Source organism: Odontesthes bonariensis, chromosome 10 (assembly GCF_027942865.1).
Source record: "Odontesthes bonariensis isolate fOdoBon6 chromosome 10, fOdoBon6.hap1, whole genome shotgun sequence".
Taxonomy (NCBI): domain Eukaryota; kingdom Metazoa; phylum Chordata; class Actinopteri; order Atheriniformes; family Atherinopsidae; genus Odontesthes; species Odontesthes bonariensis.
Genome location: NC_134515.1, coordinates 27,097,571 through 27,122,558, shown reverse-complemented (window position 1 = coordinate 27,122,558; position 24,988 = coordinate 27,097,571). Strand labels below are relative to the sequence as shown.

Below are 24,988 nucleotides of genomic sequence, written 5' to 3'. Positions count from 1 at the left end.
GACTTGGATTCAAAACAAGCAGCTCAGCTTTTTGCTTCGATATTCTCCTGAGAGAAACTACATATTGAATGAAGGTTACCTCTCAAAAAACGCATCTTTTCACCAGCTCTGATTGTTGAATTTCTTGAGGTGTTTAGCACAGCTCTGTAGCACAGCAACCCACTTTGGATCCTTTGATCATGTCTCAGCTGAGACTCCTGGCATTTTGCTAGAGAAGCTTACAGACTGCCCTCATATACAGTACAAACTCCCAATGGACTATTTGAACAGGCGATTTGATTACCTATCTACAGTGTGCCTGTGTACTGCTACACTGTGCAGTGAGGAACAATCAAATGTAGCACAAATGCTTCCCACTGCCACTGGCACCCTATGTTTCATCAAGACTTTCAATTTACACTGCTTCTAAAAAGATATAACACTGACATTTTTTCCAGAAAACTCAGGTTCCGGAAGAAGACAAAGCTCCTACAATAAGAATAAGAATGCGCTTTAACATTGTAACTGGTACTATCAATCACATCCAATTGGTGCTCTGTTATTTTACAGCTCTAGAAAGAGGAAATAGCACATACAAGACAGACAGAGTAAACAAATTACTCTAAATTATGCAATCTATCAATACAAGGGGGACCTGCAAATACCAAACTGTCAGATCCAAATGAAAGCCATTAGTTTGCAGCGATCTGAGCCTTTGACTACCTCCAACACAGACATCCTGCTGAAGTGCAGTCAGCAGCTATTCTATAAATAACATCTGATATGATGGCACCTGCCACGAAGACAAACAGTCAAGGTTCCAAGACTTACTGGTGTTCACTATAATCTATTATTCAGTCTTTCTCTTATCTACACGTGTATCAATATTCACTTCATATAGCTGGAAAAGTGACAAAATGTTTTAACCAAACTGTAATGCATGCAGATGGGGAAACTGGAAAAAGATGAAAATACTGAGATAGCTTCAGGAAAATCTTGGAAATAAGATTTTTTGTTTTTCTCTTGTTTGTGTGTCTCTTTGACTGAATTTCCTGAGTCACATCGTATATTATGTCCTTGCTTGCATTGTACAGCATATGCTAAATGCATATAATCCACAGAGTGGTATTGAAATAGGGCAGGATCTAATGATTGTTGCCATAACTGAATAACTGTAAGCTATTTTATTAATCAGCCATTTTGCATGACATTTGCCGCAATAAAAGAAGCTACATATGTACGAGTCAAACATCTGGGAACACTGTCACGATCCTTCTCACTAGAGTGTATAAAATCACCTCATAAGGAATTCACATAAAAAACCTCCACTGTGTGTGAAGTCATCAAAACAAGTGTGAGCAATATAAAACAGAACTTATTCATTATTCATTATTCAGAAATTATTTCTTCATTTAGAATGCATTAATTAACAGTTTCATCTGTCAACCCCACATTTGAATCCTCTCAGAGCATCACATCCAGCACAGGCCACAGAAACAACCCAGCACCCAGGAATCATTCCCAGTGTGTGTCTCGAGCATCTCTGGGGGCTTTGCCTTTAAGCACCCAGTTCACCATTTTGATCTTTTTGTCAAAGTGAGCTCCTATTTTTTTTTACCACGCTCTTTGATTTAATTATGTTGTCTATATTTGTCTTGTCTGGATTTTCAAGAGTGAACTGCAAAAGATAAATTCTTTGTAAAAGTAGGGCACATCTTTCATTATATTCTCCAAGGAAGACAAAAACTGCAAGAGGGTTTTGCACTTCATTATCGTTTTTAACAACAAGAAAGAACTCTTCTCTTTCCTAAATGATTAAGCAGGTCAGCTCAGCTTCAGTGTGCTTAACTGAGCCACTTTCCCTTGGTTGTTTTCAAGCCATAAAGAGAGGAGAAAAGGGTCAGTTGATGTTAAAAGAAAGATGTCTTAAATGGCCGTTGTCATGTTGGGTTTCTAGTCTTTTTAAGACCCATGCTGTAAGTATAGTACACCAAGTTCCAATTCTATTTGTGAATACTGACTACCAACAATTTAGTCCTTCTGATTAGTACATGTGTAGGCCTTTTGAATATAATTCCATGTTGAAGTTAAAATCAAGCCTCTTGTACAGTCATGTTTGGAGGAGTGGCTTGGTTGACAGGCTTGGATTCTATAACAGTCTTTACCTGTGTAGCAGTCACAGTGTTGGATTAAGAGGCCTGGCAGCCTCTGAAGATACCAACATTCCTATCGGGGGATGTTTATTTTCTGGGCAAGAACAGATCGGAAATTCTACAAAAAGTAGAGGAACAAAAATCTAATTTATAACAACCTTCGGCGCTTTGAAAGCTTTTGGGGAGTGGAACTAGCAACAGACACTTGCCATAAATTGGAATAAGCTCAAATGAACAAAGAACCTTTCTTTTGGAAAAGTGGGAGGCTCACCCCTCTTATCTGGACCAATAAATCGAAGTTGACACTTTAACCCCCTTTCCCCAGATAGGGGACCAGATGGCTGAAAAGACCTTACTTAAGACTCACTCTTAGTCGAATCTTAAAACTGTATTAAATGTGTTTGATAACCTTATACAAGTTCTTTCAGGTTTCCAGCTAGATCACAAGATGCCTATAGAGACAATTTGTACGATTCTGGCTTAAATATTGACGGAGAAATAATCTTGTTGGAAAATGACCAACCCGCCTATAGAACCACATTGCCCCCTAGTGGTCTGTAGTGTTGAATATTTAAATCCCCACAGACTCAGTAAACTGGACAGTTGTTTGCAACAATTTAACTTTAAACGATGTCCCTTCGGTATCCATTTGTTATTGTTTGGTATCTCCATTGTTAACACAGAAAATTAACATTGTGTGGTTCGCTATTCATATTTCACGACTTTACAGATATTCATCTGAATTGTGTGACTCATAATCATCTGTATCATGTTGTGTTATTTGATGTCTTTATATCACAGGTCTATGTTATATCTTTAATCTGCATATCTTAACAAGTTGTGGTGTTTTCAGAATCATCGAGACAAATGTTCTTTGAGACGGAATTAATGGAGAAATAAGAGTTTCTTTGTTATATTTTAGAAGTCCATTTGACGCTGAACAGAGCACCTCACACAGACACCCAGGCAGACGTCACCACAATTCAGGCATATCATTGGCTGAAAGAGTAGTGTAAGCCTACGTCATGCCCTGCCTCCGCGAGTCAAACCACGGACGCCGCGAACCCAGAGGGCAGTTCAGTTGCTCACAGATTTTGATTTGTTCTTCAGTCGTTCAGTTTTTCAGATTTGGAGAGATTTGAAGAGAGCGGAAAGATGAGAGGATGAGCTGTGCAGAAGATGAGAGGAGGGAGGAAGATGGCAGAAGGACCCAAGGAAAGACGAGAAAGAAAGACCCGAACAAAGAAACAGAATGAAGTAGTCTGAAGATACATGTTGTACGTGTTTTTGTTCGTCCATCGTCATCCATGTCCTTTTTACGTTGCACGTTCTAACCTCCGCTGTTGCACGCCATCACAGTTTTTCCTACCAAGAAAGCCAACTCCAAGCAACCTTTTATTAATCTTCTGTGAACTTAAGTTCACTTCATCAGAGAAGCCAGCAACCAACTCTGACACTCGGAGGATTTTATCATCCTGAAGTCTTTGGCACCAGCGCTCCCGTTTCCCGGTGAAGAAAAGCAACCGTCCAGGCTGCTGCAAAGCCCACTGAAATAATCCACAACCAAGGAATGCCCCTGAGAGCAGAACGCAGAGAAAACCCCTCGGACTGCGTGGCCACCACCTGCCGTGTTCCGAACTGACTAAACAGAACTTCAGTAAAGTAAGGCCGACCCGTTTTTCACCTTAAAGTGGTTTGATGGATGTCTCGAGACTTTCACTATTAGAATGATAAATTAATTCAAGATGTCAGTCTTTAGCTTCAAATAGTCAGCCAACCTAAACTATTTGAATAAATCCAGTATCCCTCCATTCCCATAATTTTATTTTCCATTCACTAAGCGTTTTATATAATCACCCATATTCAATGCATCTCCTGTTTGTTTAAGGTTCATGTCTTTGGTCATATCATTTTAATAAATAATTCATATATCTATATGTATGTTATAATCACAGATTGTGTCGTATGCTTTCTTTACGTAATGTCTGTCCAACCAAACGAGAACTTTCACGAAAGTAGCGAGATATGAGACTGATTATTAATTGAAACATTAATTTAACATACCAGGATCGTAAGATTTTGTGTTTTTCCTTCATTCGAAGGTGGTGCCCCTACATTCGAGGTTTAAGGTTTATTGAGACTGTGAGAACGTCTGATAAATCCTTATATTTGATACATATATAAATGCCCAATATCGCTACACCTGTGTCCCTATCTGTGACCTGATTTCTCTCAGTAAGTAATTGCTCTATTCTTTTATGGTTTCGGATTTTGATGCAACCTTTCGCAAAGTAGACTATGCGCAATGAACTCCAAATGTTGCAGTAAAGCAAAAGATAGCACGCTTTCAAGCATAAATAGTGATGGCAATGGCAAAATGTCATACTCCATGAGCCAATACATGAAGGATGCAGTATTAATTTTTGGTATATTTTGATTTAACTTGTGTAGCAATTGATTTTTTTTTTTTTCTGAATAGCATGTTGTGAAACTGAATTAATTCTGGAATGTTTCCAACTGAATAGGCAAGTTTTTGTTCATCTTCTTTTTCAGTCATTTTCCTGCATTTTCATTTATTTTTTTATCATCTGACAATAGAGAGATCACTGAAAATGAAGGGGAAACGTGGAGAAGCAGGCAGCATCGGCTTAGGCCATGGTCAGCTCTTTCTCCTGAGACACCAGACTTCCTTGTTCGTTTTGAATAGGAGCTGACGTTTCTTTATATGCCAAAAAGCTCTTAACCTCTAATGAAATCGATGCTTATTTATGTAATAATATGAAAATTGTAAAACTTCATAGGTGACATCAGAACTTCAGCTCTACCAGAATGAGGAAATTGAAAGAAAAAACTTTAAATGGTTGTCCTTAAAGAACACTTATAGGATGTGTTGAAATTTGATTGACTTATCAGACTTAAAGACATATCGGGCTGAATGGTACTGAAATAAGTCAGTAGTTGGATTGTGTTGTTGGGCTATGAGCCAATTGAGAATATCTTTTTTTTTTTACTTAGAGTAACATTAAGTCTCAGAGTATACAGGGTAAGATTACTGCAGCGATGGCCTTGCAGTTTTTCTATATTTGACGGGTACTTCATACAGCAGAATCCAAGGCTTAAGAAACTGGCTGCTGGATCAAAGAAACCATGGGCTCCAAGACATCCATCTTCTAAGCCGCATATCCAAAGTATTTCCAAGCTAAATGGACTTCCTATACAGAATTCTGTGAGTCTGAAAAGCTCTAAAAGATCGAAGCAGCAGGGCCACTGCAGCGCTATCTAAAGGTTTAGATTTCATCATTTCAGAGATTTAAATTCTTGCTAGGGCAGCACCCTAAGTCAAAGGATTGCCTGAGTAACAGTTTCTGTTATCTGAACTTTGGTAATACCCCTGTGACAAGGACTTCAAATTGATCAAATGTATCAAATTTTTTCTCTGAACTTTTTTTTATCATATTTTGTGTTTCTTATGGATTGCTGGGGCATATTTCCAGATAGGAATATCTCTGGGAGGGATAGCACACATTAATTTAATTTTATCCGTGAGAATATGTGAGCATAGCCGTGGGAACTAGGGGTGCAGGGGGTGCGGCCGCAGATATATTTCATGAAAACCTATTGTACAGTCTCCTCCGATCGGGATTCGAACACGCGTTTCAAAACACAAACGTTCCGACTCAAGCAACGGAAGCACGTCTCTTACCAACTGAGCCACTACTCCGGTCTACCTTTACAAAGTTGCTATTGACATCTGTAGCTACTCCGTAATGCGAGACAACGCGGTTTACTTATGTAGCCTATGCTTAGACTCGACTGTTCTCTGCTAGTTTGCATCCATTACAAATGCATCGATAAACATAATAAAAGAGTAAAAGAAAAGGTTAAACAAAAATAAAGTTAAGAAGGGCCTACAGTTTCTTAATGATACAAATAGGCCTAGGCTACTGTTAAAATGTTCAGTTCTGAACGTGGTGACGTAATGACGCAAAAGAGACTAACACATCTGGCACTAATGAATGTACACAAAGACATGATGCACAACATAGACATTCAAGCCCTCATGAGGGATTTCATATCCGTGACACCAGAACGTCAATCCGTTTTTGGAGTGCTGTAGGTCTGCATCCCCATCTCACTCCATCTCCTGGTAAGTGCTGCCGAGCAGCGTCCTAGCTATTTAATGATATTAATGTTGTTTTCGATAATGCCATAGGCATATTCTAATAGGCTATTCTACAGTTCCAAATATTCTTTTCTATATTGGTGACATTGGACCCACGTCCCACACGCACGCGAGTCCTGCTCCTGCGTGTAGGCTCAGTCCATGAGGAGGCTGAGAATGAGACGTGGTTTATGATATTATGGCACCTCTGGTTTAATGTCCACTGTTTGTCTGTGCTCGTCATCCACAGAGACCCTCGATGGAGGTGTGGCCAACAAGTTCAGCCCAGCAACATTCTGTTCTCTATATAGCCTAATTTTTTTTAAATGCTGTTAAAGACATGGTTGGTAATCCTGTTCAGAAACACATTTTGTAATACTGGGTGAAATGGTCCGTGTATCCTGAGAGAAATCTATACAAGATGTATTTAGAAAAAGGGACGAAAATAATCAGACCTCTGTGGCAGCTGCAGGACTGAGAAAAAGCTGACCAATCCAAGATCAGCGTCCCGCTGATCTCGGATTGGAGGCCTACAAAAAACCAATCAGATGCCTCTGCTTTCTCCCTACGCCCCCCTCTGTCGGCTCCCTGCTCCGTGTTCGCATGCAGTTCTACCGGCTTTGGATGAAGCACTGACGGAATGGGGGGTGGAGTTTAGAGGAGGGGACACTTTCGAATCTTGCTAGCTCTCTAGGATTACCTACCATAGCTTTAAGCCAGCTGCCGCCGAGCAGTAATGTACGCATAGTTATTTTTTTGAGTTTTGAGTTATTTTCGACGATGCTGTTATTGCAGCTACCACCGCGCAGCATGTAGTTAATTCTTAATTAGTTCTGTTAGTGATTACTTTCGACTGATGCTGTGTGAGCTGACGTGGGACACATCACACACATGAGTTCAGTAGGCCTAATGTATAGGCTACCCTTGTTGCCATGAATTTTTAGTGCTTTAAAGCTGCAGTCTGCAGGATTTGTTGTTGTCATACGTAAAGTCCTAATTTTTGGCATTTTAAGAGTTTACATGATCTATCAGAACGCTTGAAGTTGAAAACGGTGACCTCCGTAGTCGCAAAATGCAAGAAATGCTTATTTTTTAACCGAAAAATAAAAACTTATTCAACTTCCTGTCCCGCCCCATCAAAACACAGGAGAACTCGTGCACGTCTACGTGCACGCCAGATGCACGACTCCTCATTCATCAACTCACCTGTCATTTGCGATCATGGAAGACACAGTAAGTAGACTAGCCCGTAATGAAGTTCAATAGTCTAGATAAATAAGCGTGGGGACGAGCCTACCTTGTATCGCACGTGCACAATCGATGATTGACAGGCAGCAGAGCCCAGCTCGTAACCTGATTGGTTACCTTTTACCGATCCGGTCTGCAATTTTGTAAACAAACCTGCTGGCTTTGGAGGGACCTAGCGGGACATATAGGGGACCTAGAGAACTCTTTTTTTTTTGTATTGGGGTATTTAATGTACTACTTTCAGAATCCCCGGACAGTTCCAGACATTATGCTTGAAAAAGAGTTGCAGACTGCAGCTTTAATAAAATGCAATATTTTACCAGTTGATGAGGCTGCATACTTTTTTTTGGAACGGTATGGGTGTTTGCGTTGACCATAACGAGGGCGAAAAAGCCGCCACTGACCTAAACTGTGTGTTCAGGACACGATTAAACACATTGTAACAACAGGAACTTAAACAACGTTCTAATATAATTAAAGCTCGCAACAATGTTGCAAAATATGATTTACTATTTATTGTATTTACATAATATTCTGCAAGTTTGCGGCCGCGACCCACAGTTTGAGAACCCCCCCCCCCCTTTTTTTTTTTATTTTTTATTTTTTATTTTTTAAACCGCACCCCCTGTTAAAAACTACTTCCCATGGCCCTGTATGTGAGTGACAGATTGTGCTGCACTGCAAGCAATGCAAGTGACACAGACACACACACAAAACAATGTTTTCCAATTTGGTAAAGATTTCTGTGCAAGCCTCTCATGCTCTAACTGAATTCTTACTGGATACCGTATTGACTTTTTTTTTTCTTTTTTTCTACAAAATAGTTCCTGTGAAATCCAAGTATCAATAGCTAGGCAAAACAGGCACCAGTTATATTTGATTGGTCTGTCAGAAGAAATAAATTGTGTTAATTTGGATCTGAAAAACAACCACCCACATGCTTGGTACACATGTTTAGTTTCTAATAAGCATAGCATGATGAGCAGGAATATCCAGGTATGAGCTGTGCAGAGAGCCTCATTATTTCCAGAGGTCAGAGGAGAACGACAAAACAGTTGCTCTCAGGAGGGCTGTTTAGTATTCACGGAAGGGCTCAGTACAATAAATGCACAAAAAGCCTTTTAAATCCAAACACACAGGTTCAGCGCTGCTTGCAACTTTAGAACTCACAGCTCATCAAATCCTGAGGTAAATTGTCCACTGTGAGCCGTATGAGTAATGGTTGAACATCACAGTCCAGCAAAGCCCTACGGTGAAGCTGAGAAGTGGGTTATGGCATTAACCCACTTTTGCAGGTGTTATTTTAGTGGCGTGTGACAATTATTACTGAAATGCTTGATGCATCACACCTCCTGACTTAAGGTACAAATATCATTTGTAACCATTTATATAATCTTGAGACCTTTTCAAGAACTGACTACCTTTTATTATGATGTAAGAAGATCCTCTTTTGTCAAAAATGGTTCAGCAGGAGTTAAATCCTTACTAAATACATTAGTGTGTTTAGTAGGATCCAATTTAGAAAGATAAACTCTCTCTTTAAGAGAAACCATGCTTTTTACTCTTTACTCTGATTACTGTTGTAAAGATAGCCCAGGTCATGTTAGTTTTTAGGTATCCGGATGATACAGCTTTAATAGCATTGTTAAGTGACTCAGATAACCCTGAGCTGCTTCAACATGATGTGAATGAAATATCTAAGTGGCCTCATTGTAATTCTCTTCAGATTAACAGAAAGAAAACTGAGGAGACTGCATTTGGATCACCGCTAGACTCTTACAAGGTCCCTGGTGTTATTCATAATACGGAAATAAGGCAGTTACCCATTTGTCATCATGGAGAGATCATTCTGAAGCTGTGTGTACAAAGACACAGCAAAGAACGGATCTTCTTCCATGCCATTGGGTCTCTTGTGTTTGTGTCTTCTTCTGTTTGTATTTTTTTAATTTTGTGATTATGATTGTTTTACAGTATTTCAGTGCTACATGATGCAAGAGTATGTCCGCTACTTCATAGTCAAGACAGTTTATATTCATTCATTCATTCATATTCAACAAATAAAGTTCTCTATAAAAATTGTAGGTCAGCCACTGTAGGAACTTTATGAATCGGCTTGCCATAATGTGTTATAACTTGGTAATAACATTGTTTCAGATCTAACGCTGGATAAGGATCTGAATTCCACATTAAATGTACGGTGAAAGCTGTTATTTGTGTGCGTGAGATGTTACAAATTGACCTGTTGTGATGCAAAAACAAATTCTATTTCAGATTTATCCAACAAAGTATTCATCTTCATAATGTATTGCACATATATTACATTGACATATTGTGCTTGTCACCATCATATGCCGATTCTTACTGGCTAACAGTATGCATGTGTGCCATTTAAAATCAACATAGGTTGCTTAGTAACACCTTTCTTTGAATTATGTGACAGTAGCTAACACAACTTGTCGTAATGTCATAAAATTTTCATAAAAACAACATAATAGGTATAATTATCAAATTTCAAATAGGGTGACATGAGCTGATTTTCATCCATGTCCTGTACACAGATACCACAGTGGTCCACTGTCAAATGTGCCACTCCAACTCTGAAGAATTCTGCTTTTAGAGATTATGTGCTTTTGCTATTATCCTTTGGCATAAACAGAGCATGCCAGTCACTCGTGTTTCACACAACCTTGTCCATATGACAGCTTCTTCCTCCATATGTTGCTCCAAAATGGGGCACATTACTATTGGACACCACATGCATTTGTCCTGGTGCCAATTCACCTTTTTATCGGCAGCTCGCTGGCTTATTCCCAAGATCAAATTGGAAGAATGCCTATCAGTTTGAAGAGGTAGATTTACATGACGTAGATGTACATCACATCTTTACTGATGCACATGTCAACTTTTCCACCAGCTCAGCTAGTAGAGCCATAGCTATGGCTTTGAAAGTTGTTTAAAAAACTGACAGCGTCTACCAAAAAAGCAAAGCACTTTTGCATTCTGGTGTCATAAAACAAATTTACCAATCTCTTGAAGAAGTTCTTGCCGTAAAAAAAACCTTTCATGCACATAAAATTGCTCTGGATATGACTCTACTCCTTCCTTATTCAGTGAATGGGGATCTGTGAATGCTAATGTAGCCCGATCTCATTTCCACCAACCAGCAGCTGACACCAGGCTTCCATATGTATCTGCTAAACAATGGCCAGTTCCAATATCTGTGTATTTAACCCACACATTTATTCACCTTGGGGTGAACTTACTGGGACATCCACTCTTGGGAAGATTTACAACTGTGTTGATTGTATTTCACTTTTGAATAATCTTTCTCACCATAGAAAAATGGATTTCATATTATTTGGAAATGGCCTTATAACCCTACCTAGATTGATGAGCAGGAACAATTGCTTCTCTAAGATAGTTTCTGATGTCTTTCCTCCTTGGTACTTTTCATTAGCGACACCTGGCTGCTGCATACCTTCTTAATTGCTATGATATTGAAGTTTTCAGGCTCTACTTCTGTATTTTCACTTGGCTTTTGTAAAATAAACAAAACCTTGGAGTAATATTGTTGTTCATCTGAGGTTGTTTGCTGAAATTTAAGACCTGGTAATTATGAAATGTTTAGATAAGCTCTGATGTGTAAAACCTTACAGGGAAAGAGGGTGTACTTTCTTTTCACAACTGTAAATTTGTATTTTAATAAGCATGATTCAGAATTACTAAAGGTTTTCATCTAAAAGAAGAATATCCCTGATCAAATTTACTACATTTCTATCCACCTGAATTTTAGTCTGTTAGGGTTACAATATTTAACAGAGACCAAAAAGTTTTTTCATTGCATTTGTGTGTGCATTTGAATGGCCTGTATGTGGTAAACTGCGGTTTGTTATTTGATAAATTGATTTAGATGAAGAGACTTACTTCCTTCCAGCTGGTAAATAGTGTCCTGGGGAGGGGTGAAAAACAAACAATAGCTCTGCTGACATTTCTCCTGAAGGGTGGAGAATATAAATCCCTTCCCAGGAATACATGACTGCTCATATGTTTCGAATCATAAGTCAACGCTGTTTACATTCGATGAACTTTGCTGTACGCTCATCAATAACGCAAAGCATTCACTTATGGAAATTAACTGATTATCTATGTGGGGACGGGCCATTAAGGTATTTACATGATTCAATTATCTTCAAACTTTGCAGATCGATTTTTCTTATTTATGTGCTGACAGCTCCTGGATGTGGATTTGGATGATATGTTGCTGCAGGTCCCATAAGAAAAATGCATTTCTTTTGCACAAAAGCTCAAACCCAACTGCTTTTTACATCCTATTATCACAACAGCAGTGAACAATTTTGTCACAATGTGCTTTATGTACAATGTACTGAGTGTTCAACAGCTTCATCTGTGCTATGAAAAGCTGCAGCTCAAAAACCGGGAAATGAAATGCCATGTCCTGTCTCTCATTAGACGCTGCAGGTGTGCTGCTCTGACTTATCAGTGTCATTGTTTTCTTCTTTTTTTTTTCTTTTCTTAAACAAAAGAGAAAGCTGTGACGTGAGTCAGAAATGCTCAAACTACGTTCACAAAGCAAAACGATTTTTTGATGGGAAAACTCTTTTTCCCATCAAAAGCAAGTGAAATTGTTCATTCTGACAGAAATATCACGAAATAATTATCTGAATCCAAAAACTAATGACTCAGAATAGCTTGTTTGTTTGTTCTTTTTTTCTTTTTTGGTCTCTGATTTTTAGATTTTTAGTTATTGAACTACTTACTGTATGTTTGTTGACCTCTCCTTCAGAATTGTACAGTACAGCTTTGTAAACGGTGATGAAATCATATCTAATTCTAATTTAAATATATTTTTTTACCATGCCTGGCATCTAACAGGCATTTACTAGAGTACCTTCCTGACAGTTAAATGATTTCTCTTGTAATTATAGTACAACAAAACTGTATAATGTATGATATATATGATACAATATATAATATATAATGTTTCAACTTCTTTGTTTTATATTTGAACTTTTTTATGTTGCTGCAACTTTGCAAAGACGGTACCTTTTTGTTCTGATGGGTCAGAACGGAGACACTTACGTCTTCCCTGGAGCTTTTACTGTTTCTCAAATGTTCCACTCGAGCAGCAAATACTAGATATCATGACATCAAGGTCCAGAACAAATCCACTCCCAAGCATCCTCAGTCCAAGCTGAACTTAAAATTGGCAGACCTCGTTTACACACATTCATATAAGAGTTGGAATGCCTGTGCAGTTTTGAAAAAAGAAAAAAATGCTGTACTATAGGTAAACTAGGGTCCAAGACAAAATTCTGAATTGTATCAGTTCCCGGCATGATTTCCCTTGTTACTCCATACAAGGATACTTAGATGACACAGGTAAATCCAGTATAAGGAAAAATAAAAGCATAACTGACAACTTTCTTTTATCAAAGATTCACATGCTGCCGGTGTACCATGAACAATAATAATCATTCTTCATTTTATAAATGAGCCTGAGTTAAGCAAACAGCAGATCCACTGCTGCTGCCAATTCAACAGAGAGGATGAGTGTGTGTGCGTGTGTGTGTGTGTGTGTGTGTGTGTGTGTTTGTGTTTGTGCAGCCCTGACAACAGATGTCCAGAGCCAAGGCCAGGCACCTTTAGTGTGAAGATAATAAAGATGATGAGGAAGAGGAACAACATCAGATAATGAGAAATGACATAGAATTCATATTCAATTAAGAGTGTCAATTTCTTAAACTGGATTAACAACTCCAGTTTTGATTCACAGCTGTTTATGTCTATAGTCCTATTGTTCACACACACTACTCACACCAAGCTTTACGGTAATTGCTTGAAAGCGCATAGGTGACTGGTAACGAATCCCCCACAAACCATTACTGTTCATGTATGCCTGTATCCGACAGGGTCAGTTATACAGATGTGTCAGGGTTAGAAATTTTCCACTGGCCGTTCCTCCTGTTGCATGCTTTTAATTTAAAGTATAGTTTTAAAATCTTAAACAGAATACAACATGAGACTTTTCAGAAATATGGTAGTTTATGAGATTGAATCGCTCTAAAATGACTCATGAAAACTTGTGAAAATTGAGTTAATATTGAATTTTGAATCAAGCAGAATCTGATTTAATTTGTTTTTTTATACATCCAGAACAAGATGTGTATCATATGAGATTGTACAGCTGAAAAGCCTTTAGGACAGACTGCCAACCATGTTGTTTGCAGGTCACCTAATTCAATTACTGTAGTGTGTCCCTATATCACCAGCCATCCACTGTGGTAACAACTCAGGATCAGTAACAACACTAGATAAGCTGATTGTATGGCTTTACATAACGATGTTTCTTACAGCTTTAGCTGTCAAGAAGCCTCAGCCATTAGTGCCAGCAGACAGTTTATTTCATTTGTCTGTAGAAAAGCTCTGCTAGCAGCTGTGTTAATTTCGCTCAGCAGTGGGGCTGTTATGAATTTGATGTTGCTGATTTGTGAGACAAAAGACACACTATAATCAAATCTAATTTGAATGGCCAGAGCATCTGCAAGTCTGATCAGAATCACATTTCGGACCGCTTCTTAAGTTCGATTTCACATTATTTCTTTACTGTTGAGACTTGAATCTATTTATGATAAAATTTATCCACACTGTTTGAGTGGATTTTATTGAAACTTCAAGCCTCACTTTTCTTAGTTCTTGTCTGATAAACACCACCATCAGGTCAAAATCGAAACAATATTTTCAACCAAATACCTTTATCTCTTTACCTTTAATCGTCTGTGTGAGTAATATTAGCTCAAAGATAAACTTTAATGTTTGCCATATCCATGGTAGTGTGCATTACAGAGATTTCTTATAAGCTGTGCAGAAAACCACTGACTGGCAATCCATTTATTATTGTGCTTTTTTCTTTATTTCCTGAAAGAGCGGATCTTACAAATGGCTTTGAATCAAAATTGGCCTTTTTAAAGATAAAAACACCAAATAAAAATCTCTCCATGCTTGGTTCAAAAACATATATTCTGTTTGCAAAGCATGAGGGTGTTTGAATTTACTTCCTAGATAAGCCCAGCTGATTCAAACAGGGTATCTCTTTCTTTTGACTGAATAAACCATCAGCATTGGGCAATCCACAGTCAGCCTCGCTGCAGTCTAATCCCCATTCAGCTTCTACAGTTACTTTGTTATAAGCAGTTTTATCTGAAATTCACAAATTAAACAACATATCTCACTGTTGAAATCCTATTCACACTTGGCTCTGAAACCCAGAAAAACACATTAGTGGAATTGAATTGGAAGCACACACTGTTTAAAATGATTCTGTGTATAAAAATTATTCACGAGACAACAGTCACGTTTGTTTCCTTTCCAAAACAGATAGCTGAGGTTCATTAAACCCATAATCAGAATCAAGCTAAAGACCATGCAGGCCATCAGACTTTACGTCCAACTGGTTATCAAACACTGTGCTTTAATGTAACCCATCTTGTTTGAGCGTAAAATTGGGCCTCCCATTCACAATGAGACACTGCTGTTAGAACTACTCAATGATGTATTATTGACAAGGACAACAATACTAACAAAGGACCCAGGCTAATTATGTCCAAATGTTTACCTTTGTGCGAAAGGGTTTTTTTATTTCTTGGGCGTCCAAAGCAAATCAATTCAAATCAAAGTCAAGTGGCAGTGACAGACGCATTAAAGCCTGGAGTACCCACTTCAATGGATCTGTTCTAAATATCATAAATATTAATGTTATAATGCACTCAGCAACCACATGACTGTGAAAACTGTAGTGCAAATCAATTTGTACTCTTGGCTGAAACTGTCTAAATAGTTGCAAGAAATCAAATAAATACTTTTTATTAAGCCTCCTTTATGGCATCAAACGTGATATCAACCCTTGAATATCCTTCAGTGTATTCACACCAGATTTCGCAAAAACTGTTAAAGCGAACGCAATTTCTGTTATTACAGTCATTAAAGAAACATAGTGACCAAAAGCACAAACACAAATCCGTTCTGTCATCTGCGATCAAAAAATAAAAAACAATATTTTCACTAAGAGAGACCAGTAGAACAAGCATTAAGATTTTCAAAAGACAACCTGAAAACATCACCCTGTAATCTATATCTGCCTATAATCACAGGTTGGAAGAGTCAGTTCGGAGACATTGATCTGTGGAGGCTGCCAGGAAAAAAACAAGAAATTCCCTTCCCTAAATCAAACCTTCAGGAGGAAGGTGACTCTCCCTCCATCATGGTGTTTGATGAAGAACATTTTCTAGCTCTTCAAAGAGAGCAGCCTGACCGAACAATCAAAAGGCCAACATGGAGGAAGAGCAGGCCGGGTCATGTCTGCTCAACCTGTCCGAGCAGGTTCTGCAGGTAAGTGACTGCGAGCCTCAGTCCCTCATATGTCTGCTGTGCTGCCAAAGGGACACGAGACACCTGCTGAAGGTCCTGTAGCAGAGAAAAAAAAGCTTCAACCTGCAGAGAAGTTCCAGTCACTGTAGAAAGAGCTCAGACTGTAGAGACCTCTATGCTCTGAGCTCCAGCTGTTGAGCACCTTCTAATATACAGTCATCCACTTCCAATTCAAAACTTCTACAAGCACATACAGCCATAGCCCAGCAGGAGGCCCAAAGAAACGCAAGATTTGTAGAAAGAACCTAACTCACATTCCCAGAATATGAGTGGCCCCTGACCTCCTCTAAAAACGATTAAACTCTTTCCTCCTGTAAACCTCACACATTCAAGCCAGCAATCTTTTTCTTCTTCACCTAACCTTAACTCTCTACTCTTAAGCCTTAAGCCTTAACACATTACCTAAACCCAAATTCGTGTTCTCTGTTTTTTTTTCTCATCTTTTTTTCCAAACCCTCAACCCTCCTTAAAGTTTTTTTTTTTTGTTTTGGTCTTTAAGGTATTTTTTCTTTGAAATAAATAGAAAATCAAAGCAATGGCTTTACATCTCTTCGAATTAAATATTCATAATACTGAACATAATATTGTATGCCAGTATCAGGGTTAATCGCAGTTATTTTAAGCTCTTTTGGTGCAGTTGTCGTGTATTTGGTTAAAGACTATTTCAACCAAAAGAATGAAAGAAAACTTTCATTACCTGAACTTTGTAATTGGGGGAAATAATATGTTATTGCAGAACAGGATAGAATTAAATAGCTGGTTACCCAGCCTCTATTTATTCAGCTTCTTGGAAATTATAGAAACATTTAAGATTTACAACACATTTTAAGACTGCTTATTCATCATTTTGTTAAATGTGAGTTTCCCTAAATCCATTCTGACGTAGTACGCATGGATTAAACGGGATGGTCGGGACTGCATTTCCCATAAGGCTCTTCTGGTAAAGAGACATCTTTGTTTCAAACTTTCTGTGGAAATTAGGTTCTCTTGTATCTAATGAGTTGAAAGGAATGTGTTCTTCTCTGTGAGCTTCAGTGTTTAAGACCCAATGCGTGTGCGGCTGTCAAAGGAAGGAGGAGGATAATGAGCAATCTCCAAGGCCTGAAGCAGAAATTTAGTATGACTGAGGAAAGCCTTCATATAATGAAAGGCCACTGGCTTAAAGTAATCCACGTTTGGACTCTTGGCTTCTTAACGGGTGTTACAACAGACAGTGACAGCAGTTTAATTAGGTATACCACGGCATTTAACAATGTTTTAGTAAGGAGCTAAGCTAGAAACCGCATGAGTGTCACAAGTTATCAGCACTGCCACAGTGTACAGACCACCAACTGATTTATTTTAATTTGGTGGTTCTAGTCACGTGACAGCTATCACTTAATTTGTGATGTGAATGTGAAGCCTTTTGAGCCTCCAGTAACACAGAGCTGTTCTAAGTCAGAGTTAATATCGGCAGTGATTTCCTTCCTCACTACATTCAATAATGATTCAGTTCCTGAGCAATGAGCTGCTGCCCTGTCCCGTTAATTAGTTCTGCATTTATGGGAGCTTTTCACTTTTCTTAACCCATGCGCATGGTATTGACAGTCTAGGAAACAGCAGTATTTTCTACCAGGCTGTAGTCCTTCGGTTCAGTCACCACGCTACCGAGTTCTAACAGCCTTTACCCACATGCATGTTCATCGTTACATTTAAGCACCAACATGTTAAAGATGTGCTTTTATTTCATCATGTAATAGAGGCAACATTTTCTGTTGATTGTGATTGTAGTTATATTCTATAATCTAATCTTCTTGTTCATTTCACATTATTTAGCTCGAAAAAGTGCCCGTATGTGTCAGTTTAGTGCAGTGTGAGAGTTTCTGAGGCCTTCAGAACTGCCAAACTGTCAGAAAATCGAAAGTACTGATAGATTATTCACCATTGTTTGTAGGATGATTGAAAAAAATCATCATAAAAATTCTTATTTTTCAGATGTGCGAGGGCTGGATCAGATGTGGAAAGTTTCTGCCTGTAAGTATGCTTTTGAGGGCGTCGAAGGGCTCCTTTATGTGTGTCATTGCAAGCCTTTCAAAGAACTTAATCATTACTGGGGTGAGTGCAACTGGGTAGTAATCATTGAGGCAGGACACTGTCGAGGTCTTTGGCACAGAGATGATGATAGATATGTTGAGACCCGCCTGGGACAATGATGTGTTATATATGTACAGTACTTCAGAGCCTCTGATTACTGGTGTGCACAGTTCTTAAGGACCCCTCCTGGATTCCCTTCAGGGTCCCAGCTTTGTAGGGGTTGACTTTCGGCAGAGTCCTCCTGACCACTGCTGCTGCCATACTGAGTGGGGGCTCATCTGTTGAGTGTGTGAACCTGGAGGTGGGAGAAGTTTTGGATGTATCAAAGCGAGTATTGCAAAGGATTTCTGGGTCAGGGAGCAATGGGTCTGCAGAGCATTGTGCATCTTCTTTGTTTTTCGTCCTTGGTGCATTTAATGCCCTTTCACATACTCTGTGGGTAATTGGAGGAGATTGGCCTGGGATTTTGAGAGCGTAGGTGGATTTTGCCCTCTTTATGCACACTGACAGCCTTCTTCTGGCTGCCCTGAGTGCTGATGTCTCTCAAGCACAAAACACAGTGTTCCTATGACCTCAGAGGGAAAAAACATCTGCATTCAGTCAGGGTATCTGGTTCAAATGGAGGGTAATGGTTGTTGTAACATCCTCCACATCCTGGTGTATGGGGACAGCTTCAAAAGGCCAGACAAGGATGATTTTCTGTGTGACGATGATGACATACTGAACATCAGGAGTGTGTTCTGCAGATGAAGCCTCTGAGTATTTGTTCTGCAGAAAACCAATGCTATCATGTAGCTACTTTAAAGCTGCAGTCTGCAACTCTTTTTCAAGCATAATGCCTGGAACTGTCCGGGGATTCTGAAAGTACTACATTAAATACCCCAATACAAAAAAAAAAGAGTTCTCTAGGTCCCCTATATGTCCCGCTAGGTCCCTCCAAAGCCAGCAGGTTTGTTTACAAAATTGCAGACCGGACCGGTAAAAGGTAACCAATCAGGTTATGAGCTGGGCTCTGTTGCCTGTCAATCACCGATTGTGCACGCGCGATACAAGGTAGGCTCGTCCCCACGCTTATTTATCTGGACTATTGAACTTCATTACGGCTTGTCTACTTACTGTGTCTTCCATGATCGCAAATGACAGGTGAGTTGATGAATGAGGAGTCGTGTAGGCGCATCTGGCGTGCACGTCTACGTGCACGAGTTCTCATGTGTTTTGAAGGGGCGGGACAGGAAGTTGAATAACTTTTTATTTTTCGGTTAAAAAATAAGCATTTCTTGCATTTTGCGACTACGGAGGTCACCGTTTTCAACTTCAAGCGTTCTGATAGATCATGTAAACTCTTAAAATGCCAAAAAGTAGGACTTTACGTATGACAACAACAAATCTTGCAGACTGCAGCTTTAAAGCAACATTAGCATCAGCTTCTGTGGGAACATAAACAGCGCCTATGACTACAGGCCCGTCGCCCTCACGTCTGTAGTCATGAAGTCCTTCAAGAGACTGTTGTTGTTGCACCTGAAGGATATCACAGACCCCCCGCTGGACCCCCTGCAGTTTGCCTACAGGGCAAACAGGTCAGCAGATGATGCTGTCAACATGGGACTGCACTGCATCCTGCAACACCTTGACACTGTAGGGACGTTCGCCAGGATCCTGTTTGTGGACTTCAGTTCAGCATTCAACCGCATCATTCCAGACATCCTCCACACCAAGCTCACTCAGCTTACTGTGCCCTCCTCCACCTGTCAGTGGATTACAAAATTCCTGACTGACAGGACGCAGCAGGGGAGGCTGGGGAGCATCACATCCAGCACCCAGACTATCAGCACCGGCGCCCCCCAGGGGTGTGTGCTCTCCCCACTCCTCTTCTCCCTTTATACCAACGACTGCACCTCAAGAGACCCATCTGTGGAACTCCTGAAGTTTGCAGATGACACAACGGTTATCGGCCTCATCCAGGACGGTGACGAGTCTGCTTACAGACGGGAGGTTGAATGGCTGGTCTGCTGGTGTGGTCAGAACAATCTGGAGCTGAACATGCTCAAACCTGTGGAGTTGACAGTGGACTTTAGGAGAATTGAGTCTGTTCTCTGCTCTTCCATCACTGTTTGGTTTGGATCGGCCACCAAACAAGAAAAGAACAGACTGCAACGGACAATAAGGTGTGCAGACTCGAAAATGATTGGTGTCAGCCTGCCCTCCATCCAGGACCTGTACCTGTCCAGAGTCAGGAAACGGGCAGGTAACATCTCTGACCCATCACACTTTGGCCACAAACTGTTTAAACTTCTCCCCTCTGGGAGGCGCTACAGAACTCTGGACGCCAAAACAAGCAGACACAAGAACAGTTCCCTCAGGCTGTCTCTGAGATGAACAGCTAAAACCTGACTCAAATATCAGTAACATCACCTGCAAAAATATCTGTATAAACTGTTCATACTGTGCACACTGTACATTTATATTTATTATTTCATCTGTGCACTATGCACCGTTGCACCAAAATGATGTACATAGCTTCTGTTTTTTGGTTTATGTCTATGCTTGTTTATTCTTATCTGTCTGTACCAAGAGAGCAAAGTGAAACCGGAGTCAAATTCCTCATGTGTGTTCACATACCTGGCAATAAAAAAGATTCTGATTCTGATTCAGAATCAACACAAGCACAAGCTGCCTATGAACGCAGCTGTAAATCCAGGTAGCAGGCAGTGCGAGGCGCACTTCATAGTCAAAAGTTCGACTGCTTGAGAGCAGTGCCTACCAACCACATAACAGTTTGTACACCAACCCTTGCTCACAGAGATGCAGACTTCCCTTTCTTTTGTTTTTTCCTGAGAGCTGGTTTCGATCTGAGTGGAACAACAACTATTCATTAAGCTGAAAACAGATTCTGGCATTTTGCTGTTGAGCCAGGTTTCTGTCAGCACATATACTTTTTCTGCTTATTTTGAATTGGATGCCAGCATCCTCTTTAAAAAAAAGACAAGAACTGTTTTGCATAACTAGAAACACATTTCTATTTCACAGCCACAAAGGTTAAGTGGCAGGAGATAAGTACTATGGATGTGTTAAAAAATAAATAAAAGCATCCAAGAGAGGCTGACCTACAAGTAAAGATGGAACAGGGTTTCACTGCTCTCTGCATGGACAGGTGGAGCAGGTTAAGAATACCATTTCTCATCATAAATTTTCAAAGTATTTGGGGATTCCATTGTCAACTGTGAATGACATTAAAAGATTTTAAAAAATTGTCTGCAAATAACATGACTGTAAACACAAATTTCCTGGCCACAATCTTTGAGCTGGAAAGTGGCACTCCATGAGAAAGTGAAAAGTGGCCGTTGGGCTCAGAAAGATCTTTGAAAACCAGTCAGAATAAGTAGTTTGTCACTGCATCCACAAAGTTAAAACCAAATCAAACAACAAGATCCAAAAATGCCAGCATACTTTCTGGAACTGAGTTCATTAAAATGAACTGAGGTGAAGGGAGAACCTGTCCTGTGCTCTGTCAAAACAGGCCCAAGAAGAGACAGACACCATTGAAAAGCTACAACATAATGGCATGTGAATGCAATAGTGTACATGACACAGGTTACTTCAACATTTGTGGGTGTGCCATAAGTGATATATACCAATTCCAAGGAATGCCAATGTCAAACTTAATTCTGCATGTAATGCAACAGCTTGACTCCATAGTAAAATTAAATAAAAGTCATAATAAACTGAACGAGCTGAAATTAGATAAAAAAAAACCTTTACAATCTCAATGAGAAATTATGTTGTTGCAGTATGTAATTTTGTTCATTAGCAATTCCTTCTGAATTATTCGTCATAAACAATCAGTCATTGCGCATGGCAATAGCTGCTGGTAAGAACCTATACTTACCTCCTATACTGTTGTTTGTTACTGTAAAGCTGAAGAAGCCTCTGAATGAACCACTCCTGTGTTTCTGCAGTGTTGTGTAGAGAGTGTGCAATGTTCATTGTCTTCATCAATTTTTGCAGCTTTTTTCTTTGCATGTTCAGCATCAGGGACTCCTGAGCAGTCCCCAGCACAAAGCCAGCTTTCTATATCAGTTGCTCTGTTTCTTTGAGTCACTGGCTCTGATGCTGTTGCTGCAACAGATGACTGCAAAGCAGACTGCCCTCTTCACCACAGACTTAAAGGAGATATGCATTTTTTTTGCTGCAAACATTGAATGACTTAAGCTTCCTCAAGAAGGACACTCTGCTCTGCCCCTTCTCGCAGACAGCTTCAGAGTTGCATTTCTAGTCTCGGATAGAATAGAATAGAATAGAATAGAATGGAATGGAATAGAATAGAATAGAATAGAATAGAATGGAATGGAATAGAAAAGAAAAGAAAAGAAAGTCTTATTGTCATCCTACTGGAACAAAGATGCAACGTATACAACAAAATTGCAGGGGCTACTTCTAAGGAGCAGATAAGAACAGGCAGTAACGTTTGCTTGCAAATAACATATATGCAACCAGATAGTTGCGTAACAGGGAATAGACATCTATTGCACATGAACCGTTGCAGTTATTTTACATCATGTTGGTATTGTTCTATTGCACTTTATTCAATATTGCAGTTATTGTGCATGGTTCTTGTGTGGTGATGATGTGTGTTTGTGTGTGTTCAGTGTAGCGACAGCTTGTGGGGAAAAAAACTGTCTAACTGTCTCTTGGTCCTGGTTCTGATGGATCTGTAGCGCCTGCCAGAGGGCAACAGGTTGAACAGGTGGTAAGCTGGGTGGGTACTGTGGCTGATGATTCCCTCAGGTCTGCTGAGGCAGCGGGATGTGTAAATGCCCTTCAGTGAGGGGAGAGGGCATCCAATGATCTTCTTTGCCGTCTCAACTGCGCTCTGCAGACTCTTCCGGTCTGCCTCGGTGCATTGAGAGAACCATACTGAGATACAATATGTTAGTGAGGTCTTAATGGTGGAGCTGTAGGTCAAACATAAAAGGTAGAAGGTCGCCAGAGATCGTGGTGCCCAGGGGGATGAAAGTATGGACGCTCTCCAAGAGTTGCCCATTCATGTGAGGGGGGAGGGGGGGTTGCCCTGTGCTTTCTGAAATCCAGGATGATCTTCTTTGTCTTTGCGGTGTACAAAGCCAGGTTGTCAAATACAACTCAGACAATTTGTGGATCTCATCCCTATAGGTAGATTCATCTCCACCTGAGATCAGCCCCACCACCGTTGTGGTGTCCTTAATCCAGGAGCCGGTGAGTATGGTGTCCCAGGTCATCCTGTTTGCTGACCAGGATGTCAGGGATGATGGTGTTGAAGGCTGCGCTGTAGTCGATTAAGAGCAGCCTGACGTAGCTCTCCTGATGTCCCAGGTGGCTCAGTGCAGTGTGAAGAGCGATGGCTATGGTGTCCTCCATTAACCTGTTTGCTCTGTGGGCAAACTGGTGGGGTCCAAAAAGGGAGGCAGGCAGGCTTTGGTGTGATTCAGAATCAACCGTTCTAAGCACTTTAGATGGTGGCCTGTGTCAGGGAAAGATTTAAAATTGTGATAAAGACCTGTGAGAGCTGGTCAGCACAGACTCTGAGTACCTTCCCAGGAACGTTGTCTGGTCCGGTTTTCCTGGGGTTCACACTGCTGAGCAGCCATTTCACTTTCTGTGCCCACACAGTCAGTGAATGGGAGCTGGTTGAGGCTGGGATGATGCTCTTGTAATGCTAGTGTAATGCTTGAGTCTATGGCTGGGTTGGTCTTCCCCCTGAAGTTGGTGATCTGTTGATGATGTAATGTTCAACACCAACCCCAAGATGATAAGCAAACTGTAATGTGTTCTGAAAGGTGCTCACATGCTTTCTTCGATGAGCCAATAACAGTCTCTCTGGGACTTTCATCATGCGGGCTGTTCAGCAACTGGTCTGTTGTCATACAGGGCAGATTCTTTTTTTAGGTACCAGAACAAGGTAGGATGTCTTTGACAACACTGGAACTTTCCCCCTACTCAAGCTAAGGTTGAACAGGTGCTGTAGAATTCCAGTTATCTGTTCAGGTCTTTGGGAGCTTATGGCTCACACCATCTGGACCTGCAGCTTTGTTCTGGTTCTGTCTCCTCAGCTGATTCGTTACCTCACTGCTGAAGGAAGACAGGCAAAAAAAGAGTCCAAATGCAAATCTAGCCTGCCTGCAATTCACACCTGTCACCCACTGAGCAGCATGAACTGTTGAGTGTCTGAAATCTGATATGGAAAATATTTTGGAAAATATGTTACTGTCAACTACAGAAGCATGTCCTATCAAGAGGAGAGGTCATGCAGTGGAGTTGTAAATATGTCCCCACTCTACTTTTGCTGTTGACATCAAAACAAAAAAATATACTTTAAAAAAAAAAAAGAAATTGAAAAGAATAAAAATTGAATATTTGAAAATTGAAAATGATATTGTTTAATTTGCAAGTTGTTGTATTCTGTCTTAAATTACAATTGCAACATGCCAACATTTCAGGATATTTGATCGTAAAAGAGCAAGCAACCCAGAATGACAAATACTATTTATAAACCCCTTTCTTAGCTACTACTTTTAAAGCCACACGAATCCAAACACCATGATTCCCTGCAAAAAAAAACACAGACAGAGTATCAGATTCCCTGAACTCATAGTAGTAGTAATATCCATCAGCTTCATGTGGACACGATCATTCAGAGGACTAAAATGTCTTTTTGCAGAATTTTACCTTCTTCTTTGCTACGCACCAAAACATGTTGTAGTGTAGTATTAACTGAACTCTTCACTGAAATGTTGTCAGGTAACATGTACAGAACCTGACGGGTTTTTTTCTTAAATGCTGGTACATCTGGCTGCATTTTGTGTCCTGAACGTTCCCACATTCATATAGCCACGAATTAAGGCTAATGTTAATCCCTCCAGCTTGCCATTTTTTCACACCCTCGGGTCAGCCA

The 24,988-nt window shown here is 40.0% G+C and overlaps 1 protein-coding gene across 1 annotated transcript in view; it reads right to left on the bottom strand.

Annotated features, from left to right (window-relative positions):
* Positions 1-24,988, bottom strand: part of LOC142389839 (metabotropic glutamate receptor 4-like) — a 204,368-nt gene that overhangs the window by 93,764 nt on the left and 85,616 nt on the right. The gene's annotated exons all lie outside the window — the stretch shown is intronic.